The 13,649-nt window shown below is 46.3% G+C and overlaps 1 protein-coding gene across 1 annotated transcript in view; it reads left to right on the top strand.

Annotated features, from left to right (window-relative positions):
- Positions 1-12,830: 12,830 nt before the first annotated feature.
- The window catches only part of GPAM (glycerol-3-phosphate acyltransferase, mitochondrial), a 63,680-nt gene continuing 62,861 nt past the window's right edge, over positions 12,831-13,649 (top strand). The window contains exon 1 of the mRNA XM_047825907.1: positions 12,831-12,995. The gene's annotated coding sequence lies outside the window, so the exon portion shown is untranslated. The remainder of the gene's footprint in view (positions 12,996-13,649) is intronic.

The raw sequence follows: 13,649 nt of genomic DNA, 5'->3' as shown, positions 1-13,649 counted from the left end.
GAATCACCATTTGTGAGTTTCCTGTCACTTGCAGCTGAATGCCCTTCCAACTGATTGGAGACGCATATAAAATCCAGTATTATTCCTGTCTGTCGTTTATCTTTTTATGCTCCATGTAAAATTACCAACTCTCACATCAGAACTTGGTCAGGCTGTATTGATAATAATCCAGCCAAGTACTTATTTCAGATGGTCATTTCAGTGTGAGTTCCTAATGCCTGGCTACTCAATTATTTTTATGTAGCTTTCTAATTTTTCCATTCCTAAACCCTCTTCAGTGACCGCCTTGCATCCCCAAGTCAAAGGCTGAGCTTTATGTTTCTGTGTGTCACAGTGTTTTGTGAGTGGTAGATACTCAACAAATATTAGTGGTTTGATTGTCCGATTTGAACTCTCTGGTTTCTTGATTACAGAATATGTAAGGATTTCTGAGACTATTGATTTAGACATCTTTACGGGACCCAGAAACACAAAATGATGTTTGTTTTTTAAGATGTTAAGCAGAATAATCAAGATGATACTGTCATACTATTGTTTATGGAATATTTTCAGCTGCCCATCTTCCATCATTTAGTAATTATTATTATCAGCAATTTAGCCCAGTGATAAGATTATCCTTTTGAAAAAGAGGTTGTATTTCGAAAGACCTGGAAATGATTAGTGAGGAGGCTATGGTTCTGCTCATATCATCTCATGATTGCAAATGGAATGTGGTTAATTAGTTGCACTGTGCTCAGTGTACCCAGACCCTTGTAATTGAGGGGTAGGTTTTCTTGCCTGTCTCAACAGGTGGTGGGTCAGCAGGAGCCTCATGACCAGGCAGACAGAGAGAAGAGAGCAGTATGGTTGCCAAATGAGCTTTTGAAACAAATTGACCCAGACTGTTTGTGGTTCCAAAAGGCACCAGGTACTCATCATGCAGTTCTCAGTATGTGATTGGTCAGTGGCTAGGGTGGGGGCAGGAACCTTGATCTCTGCTTCTGCATTCGCAACAGCAGGATGAGAACCTTAATGAGGGTCTTCGGCTCGCATCTTCCTTTACCTTCATTTACCTGTCTCAACCCATCTTCTTGAGCCCAGGGGGCCAGCACAATGAGGAAAATGTCACTTGGGAGGACAGTCTTGTTGGTCTCTTCCCAATGGGAGGCTGGAGGGCCAGAGGCCAAGGCCTCTTGGTGACTGCAGGAGCCTATTGGGCTCTGGCCGCACAGCCAGTCAGGTGAGTCACCTGCACAAGAGAAGAACCCGAACAGCCAGTGGCTGAGCTCCAGGATTGAGTGGTGCCAGAGCAGGAGGTGAAGCATGAAGGAGAGCACTTGGAAAGAGGAGAATGGAGAAACCACTGAGCTCTTTTATTCTCCTTCATTCCCCAAATTAATTTTCCTCAAGAATTAAAAGTTCTGGGGCACTTGGGTGGCTCAGTTGGTTAAGCGTCCGACTTCAGCTCAGGTTATGATCTCATGATTTACGAGTTCAAGCCCCGCATGCGGTTCTGTGCTGACCGTGTGGAGCCTACTTGGGATTCTCTCCCTCTCTCTCCACCCCTCCCCCACTTGTGTGCATGAACTCTCGCTCTCTAAGCAAATAATAAACTTAAAAAAAAAGAATTAAAAGTTCAGGTTTAATGGGCCCTCCCTTATACAAAGATCACATTTATGGAAGCACCATTAAGTCATTTCTTTTTTTTTTCATTTTTTTAAATTGATGTTTTTATTTATTTTTTTGAAAGAGAGAGAGAGAGATTGAACATGAGCGGGGGAGGAGCAGAGAGAGAGGGAGACACAGAATCCAAAGCAGGCTCCAGGCTCTGAGCTGTCAGCACAGAGCCCGATGTGGGGCTCGAACTCACAAACCATGAGATCATGACCCGAGCCAAAGTCGGACGCTCAACGGACTGAGCCACCCAGGCGCCCCTAAGTCATTTCTTATAAGGAGGTATTAGAAGAAGGTCCACAGAAATAAAGGAGGAAGACGTGTAGGTTAGCAAGGATCATAGATGTTTGCATATAAAGAGATTTGGAGGTTGTTTGGGCCACCATTTGCCTTTACTGATGTGGAAATGCCAAGACAAGAAAGTGGTGTGCCCAAAGTCACATGGGTTCCGGATGCAACCTGGCTTCTTTTCACCAGGCCTGGTGATCTTTCCCTCCATCTTTTCTGAGCCTCCTTTTATATTTCCAATGGGAAACAGCTGTCCACAGCCCTTCAACCTCCGGGCTCTGACTCCTGTGCTCTGCACATCTCTTCTCTGTTCCTCTCCCATCATTTCCTTATTGAGGTCCCTCTTCCAGGGTCAGACCACCTGGTTGCAGAAAAGCACATATCACAAGACTGGGAATGTGCCAGTGCTCAGGCAGTGTCAGCCCTCCCCCTTCTCCAGCATCCTCTTGCTCTTTTGGGGAGAAAAAGCTATCAGAAGCAACTGGAAACCCAAACTGGATGCTTTGTATGTATTTGTATGCTTTGTTTGTATTGTGACCTGTTTGAAGGCAGGGGCTTTCCTTAGTCTCTCCTGCAAATCCAGGGCCTGCTATATGATCTGGTACATTGTAGGTGCTCAATACGAATCTGTCGAAAACAAATGAACAAGTGTCCACATGAAAAATGGTGCAATCCTCAGAGTACTCAGCGGAGGTTTCCAGAAGGCCTCAGCGAGCCTCCAAAAACATGACCACTTGTGATTTCTTTTGTTATATATTAAACGTATTGAACAGAGTATTCCTTAAGCCAGACATTCTTCTCGGTGGGGAGGGAGTGGCCATTATTTACATAGAGGTCAGAGAAGGCTTCATTTAGGAAAAGAGAAGCGTGTCCTGTTCTATGAGAGATCACAGTGCCCAGGCATCCTACCCAGAATTCTCCCACCCTCAAGCCATTGCTCCCTACAACGTTCTTTTTCCTTCACTTCCCCACATAGACGTCCCACTAGTGAAATTAGGCTGGCTGGTGGCAGAGCTGGGAGGGTGAAATTATGGTGTGGAAAGGTATGGCAGTGACACCTGGGCCAGGTGGCTGAGTGTCCTGAAGCTTTGAACCTCAGGCCCCGACTTGCCCTCCAGAAGCCAGTGTCCCCCAGGTGGGTTATTATAGCTTATCCAATGCTGGGCTCTCCTCTGAGATTATAAAGTTGTAGACAGATTTGTGCCTGTGCGTATCAGGAACCTGGAAAGTGCTGTCCTGTGGAGATGTAGAGCATTCTGTGTTCTAGACTGGAAGCTCAGATCTGTTCAAGGAGGGAACAGATCCACCTGTTCTGGGAGGGATCCCTGGGGCACTTCTCTGTCCGGCAGCTGTGAGGTTGGCATCCACACGGGATCCCCAGAGGGGCCCTAATCAGGCAAAGTCGTCCTAAGGACTGTGCTCCAAACTGAGATGTTAAGCGTTCTGTTTAATGACACAGAGGACCATTTGTATTCTGTGCAATGATTATGCTATCGATAGTCTGGGACTATCGTTTGGATATAAATAAGGAGGTGATCCTGAAGACTGGGAAACTTGGGGTGACCATGGGGCATGTGCCTTTCCTGTGGAGAAGGGCCGGGGCTATCATCAGACTCTAAAAGGGCAGTTGCTCTCAATGGTGGAGTTCACCTATGTAATGTGTATGAGGGAACTTGGCTTCTTAGGCGTGGGGAGGTAAACTGTCAGTCCTGTAAAGGCAAAGTCACTCTCCTGTGTGTCTCTACTCTCAGCACTCACTACAACACCAGACGTGTGGGTGTCCCACACAGTAAGAAATTCAGTGATACCAGCCTGGTGTCCTACAGTTAAACTCGATTCTGACATTATCTGGAATTGGTGTCAGATCCTGTAGTTTATGGGCTCTGTCCCACAAGACTACCTTCCTTCTACTTGAGATGCCAATCTTAAATCCAAGTTACACCTGTATTTCTATAAATGAGAGGTTCTCATGACCCACTCCTCTGGTTCAACTAGTTTTCTAGAGTGGCTCACAGAACTCAGGAAAACAGTCTACTTATTGACTTGTTATAAAAGATACAACTCGAGAACAGCCAGGTGGAAGAGGTGGGGAGGGCAAGGTGTGTGGGAAGGGGCAAGGAGCTTCCACGCCCTCTCTGAGTGTGCCACTGTACCGGAACCCTCGGTGAGCTCACCAGTCTGGAAGCACTCCCAACCCAGTCCTTCTGGGTTTCCATGCAAGCTTCATTGCATAAGCGTGAGTGATTAATGGCCAATGGGCCATTGGTGATTGAACTCAAATCTCCAGCCCTTCCTCTCTCCCTGCCAGGTCGGGAGGTGGAGCTAAAGTTCCAACCAACTAATGGAGGTTCCCCCTGGCCACCAGCCCCCCATCCTTGGGGGCTTTCCAAGAATCACCTCATTTTAACATGAACTGCAGTGTGGTTGAAAGGGGCTTGTTAGGAAAACTAAAAGGCAACTTTATCCTTCACTGCCTTTTCCCTTCAGAAATTTCAAGGGTTTTAGGAACTCTGTACCAGGAATTGGAACGAAGACCAAAACATACATTTCTTATTAAAAAGAAACTCACAATATCACGAATCCTGAACAGTTGCATATTTTACGAAAGGCTTTGATCTTTCTGATCAACGAGTCGAGCAGAGAGAAGAAATGTCAAGGTTGCCTTCCCAGAACGCCACGACAAAACCACTTCAAGGAGACACCAGCCAGAGGAGCACCTGGAGGTGCCCATGTGGACGCTGCTTTGAACAGACACTTGCTTGGAGGGAATCTAAGACAGCTTGCAACTGTGTTCCAGCACCTGTGTGGTCTTGCTGGGGCAAGATGCAGACCCGTCTCTTGGCTCCAGCCCAGGGCCGGGGACCCCAGCACGTTTCTGCCAGTGGGAAAACAGCAAACATTTATCTGTACAAACTAAAATGGTGAATCCCTACTTTCCATGAGGTAGGAATTGGGCAATAGAAATTTCCAACCCAATTGTTCCTGCTGCAGAAGATCATGATCGTTTTGTATGCAATGATTTAATTTATTATTATTTGCACTTTGTTTTAAATGGCTAATTTTTAGCCCCATATCAGTGCATTTTGCGTTGAAGAAGTGCGTCACACATTTTAAAATACTTTTTTATAAATCTATTTATTTGAGAGAGAGAGAGAGGCAGAGGGAGAGAGGATCCCAAGCATGCTCTGCACTGTCAGCCCAGAGCCTGACACAAAGCTCCAGCTCACAAACCATTAGATCATGACCGGAGCCGAAATCAAGAGTCAGAAGCTTAACTAGCTGAGCCACCCAGGCGCCCCTAAAATACTTTTATGTTTATTGTTTTTGAATCACTGGCCTCAGTTTTCTCAATTAGGACTTGTGGGGACTAAACAAGATCAGGGGAAAATGAGGGACATCACTGTACCTGCCAATTGAGGTTCAGGTTCTGAGGTCACTTGCAAGCTTTGCAAGAAGATGCTTCCTGATTGGTCAGCTCTGCCATGAATGTAGGAGGAAGGTTGTTGGTGCCCTGAACCTCACAATGTTTATTGTCTTTTCCAGCCATAAGATTCTGTGATGAGGGCAAGGGTCGGCAAGGTTACAGCCCTTGGACCCACTGCAGTCTACTACACGTTTTTATTTAAATAAAGTTTTGTTGAGGGGCACCTGGGTGGCTCAGTCAGTTGGGCCGTCTGACTTTGGCTCAGGTCATGATCCTGCGGTTTGTGGGTTCAAGCCCCACGACAGGCTCTGTGCTGACTGCTCAGCGGAGTCCGGAGCCTGCTTCAAATTCTGTGACTCCCTCTCTCTCTGCGTCTCTCTGGCTCATGCTCTGTCTCTCTCTCTCACAAAAATAAATAAAACCATTAAAAAAATAAATAAAGTTTTGTTGAAACACAGTCACATGGCTTTTACGTATTCTCTATGGCAGCTTTTGTCGACATGACAGTTGAGTAGCTGTGACAGGCATCGTAAGACCCACAAAGCCTAAATATTTACTATTTAGTTCTTTACAGAACAAGTTTGCTAATTTTGTTTTATGGCACTTAAGACATGTTTTTCAAATATATGCATCCTGGAAGGTAAGAGTTAGCAATGACTGAGAGAGACAATTGAGTTGATTACAGGCGAAATTTATTTAATACCTCATGAAGCAGGCAGTCTCTGGACCAACGGTGGATGGAAGTCAGGAAGCTTTTCTACGATAAAGAATAAGGTATAGGGAAGAGACAAACATAAAATGAATAAGGAAAGAGAAAGGAAGTGTAGAGCCCAGAGTTAACTTTACACCTGAGGATTAGCCGATTGGATATACTGTGTTTTTGGTGGAGCAGAGCAATTACAGGGAGATGAAAGTTATCAAAGATTTGACACATTGATGTGGCGTCCTGGGCAGGAACATCTCCATCTGGGGCCTAGAAATGTACTTCAACTTAAGGAAGATCTTATTAGCCTTCTTACGCAAATGAGGCACCCCAAAAGACAGGCCTGTGCTTAAGGTCACAAAGCCATCTACAGTTATATAGATCTCCAGGGGCCCTGATTCATTCCCCTGCAACTCATGGCTTCTGCATAGAAGAGAACATCTTAGTTCAGAGCAGAATTTATTCAGTTGGTTCTAAGGTAAGAATTTCACACCATGTGTTCAAATGAGGTCAATGGATTATTATTTTTTCATGTGCAAGAAAGGGACATGGCTATTGGTGGGGTTTAGGCACTTTGATTGTTCAACACTTTGGGTTCTCCAAGAAGCAGGTGCCGAAATGAGTAGGTGTGCAAGAGCTTTATTGGGGGAAATGCTTTCAGAGGATGGAGAGGGAGGAAGCAGAAGTAGGTGGGCCTTGGACCGTGATGCAGGTCTGAGCTGGGAAGGGAGAGAAAGAAGGAAGGAGGAGCCACAGAGGACAGCGGTGTAGCTCTGAAAACGTCACTGCTGGGCTGATGGAGTGATGTTGCATGGGCAGAAAAGGATTGGCTCTGGCCCTCTATCGTGCCCAGCCATTGACCAGCAGCAGCCTGGGGAAATGCGGTCTTGGCTGAACTATGTCATGGATGCAAAGAGGCAGTATCTGGAGGATGTTCATCAACTAGGCTCCTGCAGTAGGTTCTCCAGGAGGGGAAGCTGCTCAGTACACCTCTACAGTGCCACGGCATGCATTGTTTGCCTGCACACCCTTGCCAGGTTCTATGGCAGGCCTGGAAGCTACAGGAATCCGAGGAACATCTTTGCCATCACCAGGGAGCTCAGGATCTAGCCGGGAAGACCAATCCGCACACCCGGACAGGGAATGTGCATTAAATAACGACGAAGCCGGTAGTGAAAGGAGAGTGACGGAGCAGTCTGAGATCGTGAGGAACCAAGTGTAGTGGTGGTTCAAAGAGGCATCCTTGGGGGGAAGCTTGGGATAGTCTCATTAGGCATTAGGATAGGCGTGTATGCTGGGCGTTCAGTGTCAACACAGCCTTGCCCACGCCCACGTGTTGCCTCCACCCATTCAGCATTCACTGAGTACCGAGCAGGGACTAGGCTCTGTGCCAGGTACTGTGATTATGTGGGTCCCTGGCCATAAGCCAGCTTTTGATATTGAGGGGCCTTGTAGACACCGATGAGTCATTAAAAAAAACAAAAACAAATCTACAGAAAGGCGTGTGGGTTTGTGTGGGACTCCTAATGACTAGAAACCTGCTGCTATTCACAGCAAGACGCAAACAATGGGCGCTTCTTGGTTTCCATCCCTCGGGTTCCCTGGGTGATGCCTGGAGATCTGTATGCTTCTTAAGTACCTGGAGCCTTCTGATAAAAGCCTTCTGATAAAGCCTTCCTCTGTGACCACACATTAGTGACTCTTGACTCTTGAGTAGGGAAGCAAGAGAGAGAAACCCACAAGCCCCTCGGAGGATCAGCTCTTACAGTCTATTTAGAAGCTTTAGCCACTGTGAAAGAGAGTTAGTACGTACATGTATGTGAATGGGTATTTTGTCTACATTATGGAGCAAAAAACTACCCGTGCATAGACTGACTTTATCTTGAAGATCTGTGGGGATTTTTTGGCCGGAACAGTTGCCGAATTTTTTAAATTTTGTAGATTCCACATTAAAATCTCTATTTCCAGCCTCTCTTGAAAATAAAGAAATCTGGCAGCATGGCCTACATTTCCCCATGTAATATTTGGCTGAAGGTGGTAGACGTCCTTAGATGGGGTGTGTACCCTGCATTTGACCTCAGCCCCCACTACTCCCTATTAATTACAGCTAACCTATTTCTTCTTGTTTACATTACCTGCCTGGTGCTAAGATGCTTTTGGGTTTGTGATATATACTGGACAGTCTCCCCAACTCCATTAGCAAGTGTGTGTGTGTGTGTGTGTGTGTGTGTGTGTGTGTGTTCTGCCCTTGTGCGGTGCAGATAGATCAAGCCCGAATCAAACAGGGTTTTTGTTTGGCTACGACACAGACATCAATGGTAGGCATCAATGGGTAGCTTATTAATGGAAGTTTGTACAGATCTTCTCAGAGATGAAACACCCATCCAGATGGTACCCATTCAGTACCATCTGAACTAGGTACTCAGAAGATGCCTGAAGTAGGAAAAGCTTCCTGGTCACAGGAGCCAGTTTCTCTACTCAAGGGCTGACATAAATAGGGAGACAGCCATCAACCACCTATGTAAGGACAGACTTTTACATAGCCTTGAGGAAATTAAAACTAAATCTACTTGTGCCCTTCTCTGAAGGCAACAGAACACATGTATCTAAAAGCAAGGAAACACATGCATGAATATGTGCATAGATCTGTATTCTCCCAGATATGTATGAGTATAGATCTAGATGCACGTGTTATATGCCAACACACACATATGATTTTGGGAATGCTGGAAAAATCACTGAGGGAGAATGGGAATAAGTGGCAGCTTGTGAGAGACAAAAAGGCAATGAATCTAAGAACTCTCTTAAGGTGCCTGCATGGCTCAGTCGGCTGAGTGTCTGACTCTTGGTTTTGGCTCAGGTCATGATCCTGGGTTGTGGGATCAAGACCTATGTCGGGCTCCATGCTACTAAGCATGGAGCCTGCTTGAGATTCTCTCCCTCTTCCTCCCTCTGCCCCTCTTCCCCAACTTGTGCTTTCTCTCTCTCTCTCTCTCTCTCTCTCTCTCTCTCAAATAAATAAGATTACATTAAAATTAAAAAGAACTCTCTTATGAGTGCTAACGTGAACTCCCAGAAAGATCATGGGTTTGTGGAGTCAGATGGCCTTAGGCTTAAGTCCCTACTGCACCACATATTAAGTGCATGACTTCAACTTAGTTAACCTCTCTGAGCTCTACTATTTCATTCTCTGAGATGGGTGTACATATTCCTACCCTATAGGGTTTTCCAGGACCTGGCTCATGGTAGGTGACAACAGATATTGTTTCTTTTCACCAAGTTGAACCTACTGATGGGTGCTTGCCTTGTTTTTCCTGATGCCCAGTATTCTCTGGTTCTCCCCCTGAAGTGGGAGCAGATCTAAAGATACCCTTTCATCTTCCATGAGTGGGTCCTATAGATAGATCAGAGATATGAGGGGCCTGGAACTGGCTTGGCACCACTTGATATCTTGGAGAGTTTTCTAACTGGCTCTTTCCGGCAGTTTTCCTGGTGTTGTACTGCAGTCAGCAAGTAATGGACCCAAGGAAAGCAAGTGCAGTTGGCACGATCTTGCTGCAATGGGTCAAGATCTAGAAGCCATGAGGTTCCTGGCTGGTTCCATACTTCCTGTCCTTTCACACCCCTTCTGTTCATCCCATGTTCCCGACTCTCAGGTTGAAGCACTTTGCATTGGAATCTCTACTTCAGAGGTGAGCTATGGCCATGCCCATCACCGGCTTTGCCTCCTCTCTCCCCACAGGGAGCTTTGCCCTCCTGCTTCTGGGAGGATCCCCCGTAGGTGGTGCTTGCCAGGTCTGTGCTCTTTGGCTGGGGCTAGACAGGTGATAAGAAGCTGGGTGGGCTCTGTAGCCCTATCACCACACTTGCTGTTGCTGGCTCATGTTTCCCCACATCATTCCATCCAGAACATCTGTTTGTATTGTTTATCAAGTGACCTTAGGGTTTGGATGAAACATTGCTGGCCACAGGAAGGCTGGGAACATGGCCAACCTTTCAACAGGACTCTCCCCACCTTCTCTCTGTTTTATCTCCCGCTCTTGTCTTCACAGCCATCTTTTCTCCTCATCTTCAGGCTTTCATGTTCCCTAATCTACCCCGTGATGCATGGCATCTCCCTCACCTAGGTCTATCCTAACCTGCGGTGCCTCCTCCAAGGTTACCCTTCCTCCCACCTGAACAATCAAGACCTCTACTGCTCTCAGTTAAATGTCAGCAAGGAAGCAAGCTGATCTCGCCCATGTTTGGGAATCACGTATCTGTCTTTGAATAGGTCTGTGTCTTTAGAAAAGATATTTAATTTTTCTGAGTGGAATGTATACATTTTTAAAATGTGGATGATAGCACCTATTTGTTGGTCTAATTGCCATTTTCTCTATAAATAATAACTAAGCTCTTTTTTCTTTCTTTTCCTTCCTTCCTTCCTTCCTTCCTTCCTTCCTTCCTTCCTTTCTTTTTTTCCTCCTTGAAGTACATCTTGGAAGCCAGACTGAGAATGTAAGAGAAGATTAAAGACCCATTTTGTGTGCGAAGAGATGGAGCTAGAAAAAAACATAGGACTTAATTCTGGCTTCGATTTTTGGATGGGTGACTTTTGGCAAGTTACTGAAACTTTATTTCTTATGGTGTCATCTTTAAAATGGCAATAAAAATAATGCCTCCCTCATGCCTAGGATTGTGAGGGCAATTACACAAGTGGCAATGTGTGATGGTGCTTCCACATTGTAAAAACCTGTGCACATATCAGACTCAGCTACTGCTAGGATATCCTAACTTCTAGCTGGAGACAAACCCTTCGAAGGCTAGCTCTCTCACCTGCTTTGTTGTCTTCTTGGTTTTCCGCTATGGGGTTGTGAATTTGTGGCTAAAGGGGAGTGGAGACTTATACATGAATGTCCATAGCAGCATTGTTCGTAACAGCAAAAATGTGGAAACTATCCAAATGCCCATGAATGAATGGATAAACAAATTGTGGTGTATTTTCACAATGGAATATTATTCAGTAATAAAGAGGAATGAAGTGAAACTTGAAAATGTGATGCCAAGTGGAAGAAGCCAGTCACAAAGGCCACATAGTATATGATTCCTTTACATGAAATGTTCAGAACAGGCAAGTCCATAAGAGACACTAAGTAGATCAGTGGTTATCTAGAATTGGTAGAGGTAAGGAAGGGGCATGGGATGAAGAATGATGGCTAATGGGAAGGGGTTTCTCTTTGGGGTGATGGACTGTTCTCGAATTGATTCTGCCGATGACCACACAGCTATGTGGATATGCTAGAAATCATTGAATTATATCATCTAAATGGTTGAATTGTATGGGATGTAAATTATATCTTAAGGAGGCTGATACACACACACACACACACACACACACACACACACACCTTTGCTTTTCCTCTTTCTTCCCCTAGTCGGAGCCCTGTAGGGAGTTCCCTTGGAGATGGTTTGGCTCTATTTGGCCCTCTAACTTGAGTCCACTTCCTGTCTACCATTGCTGGCTTTCCCCTGCTGCCCTTGGACAGACCCAAACCCTCTGTGACAAGCTGCCTTCACTGGCCCCTTCCTTTGGCTTGATTGCACAAAGGACTCTTTATAATAAACTCCTGCCTCCTGAGCTGTGACAGTTTCCTGAGGGCAGGGGAGTCCACCAGGGTGCTCCTTCCTGTCCCCCTCCTCCCAGTGATTAATTCAGTCTTTGATACAGTAGATCAAAGTAAACATCTGTTGAATGAAAGGTTGATGGAGGAGGTGGGGGTGGGGTTCTAAGGCGGAATGACTGCTAATGGGAAGGGGTTTCTTTCGGCTGGTGGCTAAGCATTATTTGCATAACAAAGGGGTCCCCCAGAATTTCCTTTACCTATGGAGCTCTAGTAGGTCAATACCATTTAAGGGTCTTTTTACATTTCTTAGGGGCAGATAAGAATCTGACGGGAACTTCTCCCATTGAATCCTTGAAGTCATTTAGCCCGGAAGGGGCTGAGTGACAGGTTCAAAGTCACAGGGCTAGAAAGCTGCAGGGCCATTATCCACTCTCAGTCTTGCTTAACTCCCAGCACCCACCCTCTTCATGAGGCCTCAGAGGCCCAACCGAGAACTGACAGCATGAGAGGGGAGGGGGGGCACGGAAGGATGAAGATTGTAGAGAAACTCAAAGTCCCTGCTAATTAAGGGTCCAAGGAAATGCATGTAAGGCATCTCCAACACATGGGAGCAGGTCACTAGCGTCTTCACATGACTTCTTCAGGGTCACAGTCCGTGAGTTGCTCATCTGGTGCCAAATACGCTTACCCCCCATGAGCCAGCCCTGCTCAGACCCACTCAGGCTTGCTTTCTTGGCCGCAGTGAGAACTCTCTTGGCAACATGGAAGCATCCAGTCTGGGAACTGGGGGCCCCACGTGATCGCTCAGGATATTCAGTGACAGCAACTTGCGTCAGGCTCATCCAGTGAGAATGAGGCTCCTGAGCTCCTGAGGCTCACTCCCTGGTCAGAAAATCCTCATCAGGCTAAGCCAAGAAGACACCACCCACAGAATCATTAAATTATAACAAGCCCTGAAACTCACTCCAGAAGCCTGGGTCTGTTTGTCCTTGCAGTCGGAAGGAAGCAGCTGATTGGCTGGCTGAGCTCAGACTAGCAGGCCTTATCTCCGACTAGTTATTATTTGATTAAAGAGGCCTTCTCCTGCGGTGTTTCAAAACCATGCTGGGAGAGTTTACTGCTGCCTAGGGACTTTTTCTGAGGTTACTACAGAACACCCAAAGTCCTTCAGTCTCCAGCTATACAAACAGACACCCAGAGGAGCTTTGTCCACTTCCATACCCAGGCGGGGGCTGTGTTCTCCAGAGTCTCCATCAGCTTTGCTAATCAGCTGGTTGAAAATAATTCCTTAAACACCACAGAGTCAAGGATACAGGTATTAAAGGTAATTTGGCGGGGGGGGGGGGGGGGTCTAATTTCCTAGGATGTCGTGGCATTCGAAAAGGGGGTAGGGTGGAGGTCTGGGGTGCAGAGTGGAGAGCAGGAGAGGCAGAGGAAATGGAAAAAGAATGTGCAAGAAAAAAGAAATCTTGAAATTCTACAAAAGGCAAGGCCAAGGTGTGAGTTATTTGCAGCTGGAGAGAGGCGTGAGCATGATCGCGATGTATCATTCACATCTGCAGGCTTTTGCTCCCTGGGAAACCTTTCTCCAGGTCTGTCCACTCCCTTGGTATGTCTGTCATCCTTCCCTCTGGCTCAAAACCCCAAAGTCCCAGTAGGGTTTTGGGCATTATGAGAATCTGGTGGCTTTAGCTTGAAACATTGTCTGATGTGATTTGCAAATGGGACAAGGTCCCCTGAAGGTTCTGCTTGGTGACACCAATCCTTGTGATGTTGACCACAGAGAGAAAAATGGGGCCGAGCATCTCATTTATGAGAATTTGTTTCCCGCTTTGCCTGGGATCTGTGTGTGATGTGCACTCTCGGTTCTCACGCCCCTCATGGCCCCAGCTCGGCGATGTTTTCTGCGCTTGGGCTGAGAGGTCAAGTCAAAGGGCTTCCTCGCTAAGAATGCAAGCTGGGCTCTGGGCTCCACATG

Source organism: Prionailurus viverrinus, chromosome D2 (genome assembly GCF_022837055.1).
Source record: "Prionailurus viverrinus isolate Anna chromosome D2, UM_Priviv_1.0, whole genome shotgun sequence".
Classification (NCBI taxonomy): Eukaryota; Metazoa; Chordata; class Mammalia; order Carnivora; family Felidae; genus Prionailurus; species Prionailurus viverrinus.
The sequence above is the reverse complement of the archived record's forward strand: the minus strand, read 5'-3'. Positions and strand labels throughout refer to the sequence as shown.